The following is a 1,499-nucleotide window of genomic DNA, read 5'->3' on the forward strand; positions in this document are numbered from 1 at the left end:
TGTAAACTAAGTTTGAAGTAGTAGGTAGCAGTATCCCTAAGAAGAAATCCTGATTCTGAACTGTGATCACAGAAAGGAAATTTTTGTTTCATATTGCTTGCTGGGAGTGAAGAGCTGAGATAGGTCAGATCACAAAGAGGAGGGTGGAATAAAAATTCAATGAGAATGATGACTCTGTTTAAGGTTTTGCAAACAAGCAATCCAATGAATATCTATGAGAATTTAAACATGGTCAGGAACACAACAGGATAGATGTAGATCTGAATTCCTTGCACTGGACCACATAAAGGTGCACCAGAAATTTAATGTTTCAGTCCAACCCACGGGAAATGAGAAATTTATACAATTGTTAGAGCTTTGTGCTGAGTGCTGAGCTTAGACCATTAATTTTGATATGTGGTTGTGTTGGGGCACTTCAGAATCAGCAGTGTAACCATTCCAATGAAGAACTTCCTTGCTTTGCTATACTTATACATTATGTCATATTCTCATTACATATGCATACATATCTATCTATCTATCTATCATTTATCTATCTATCCATCTATCTACCTATCTATCTCTGGGCTTATAGCATGCATGGTGTTTGCTTGCCTTGTGACTTTGATTCCAACCATGCTAAAAGGAACTGATTCAGAAATCTAGAACCACTAAGAAGTCTGTAAAAATAAAAATTCCCACTTTAAAATACTAAAGCTCAAAAAATTCAAAATTATACAGATTTATATGTATATGTACTTAGGTATAGACCAGTATAATCTATGGAAAACATTTTTTTAATATGTTGCCTTCCCATTAAACTTGATGGCAAAATTTTAAGAACATTGACTTTGCGTGTCATCCATGCGCAGGGGCCATGCTAATCTTCTCTGTATCGTTCCAATTTTTAGTATATGTGCTGCTGAAGCGAGCACTAAGAACATTGACTTTGGATCTAGATTAGGCATGTGTCCCAGCTCCACTACTCACTAACCTTATAATTCTATACAAGTTACTAAAACTTTGTGCTTTTCCTCCCACGTAAAATGGAAATGAAAATTGTTCCTATTACATTGGATCACTATGAAGATTAAATAAATACATGTAAAACATAATATATGATTACATGACGTTATGGATATCTATACATACATACACAAATATATGCATACATATGTGTATCTTAATTAATATGTGTAACATATAAAAATGTCTATGATGTGATTTAAGTATAAAAAAGCACAGTTCAGAATAGTATGCATGGTTGCCAACTATTGTGTTAGAAATGTGGAGAACATAAATGACTTCTTTTGTTTTCAAAAAATCGAACAAAGTGTGTGCCTGTAATTAGAAGAAATGAGCATGGAAAAAGGATAGGGATAGAATTTAAAGTTCTATAATAAATCGTATTTTACCATTTTAACTACTAAATATGTACTTTTCACATACTTTAAAAACTAGATTTCATTTAAACACTTTACTAGTTTATAGGGACATACTAAGGGTTGATTATGCTGCCC

At 33.0% G+C, this 1,499-nt stretch overlaps 1 non-coding gene across 1 annotated transcript; it reads right to left on the reverse strand.

Annotated features, from left to right (window-relative positions):
* Positions 1-808: 808 nt before the first annotated feature.
* Positions 809-914, reverse strand: LOC125934247 (U6 spliceosomal RNA). Its single transcript, XR_007461284.1, has one exon. It is a non-coding gene; the product is annotated as a U6 spliceosomal RNA (small nuclear RNA).
* Between the last annotated feature and the right edge of the window lie 585 nt (positions 915-1,499).

Source organism: Panthera uncia (assembly GCF_023721935.1).
Source record: "Panthera uncia isolate 11264 chromosome A1 unlocalized genomic scaffold, Puncia_PCG_1.0 HiC_scaffold_16, whole genome shotgun sequence".
Lineage (NCBI taxonomy): Eukaryota > Metazoa > Chordata > Mammalia > Carnivora > Felidae > Panthera > Panthera uncia.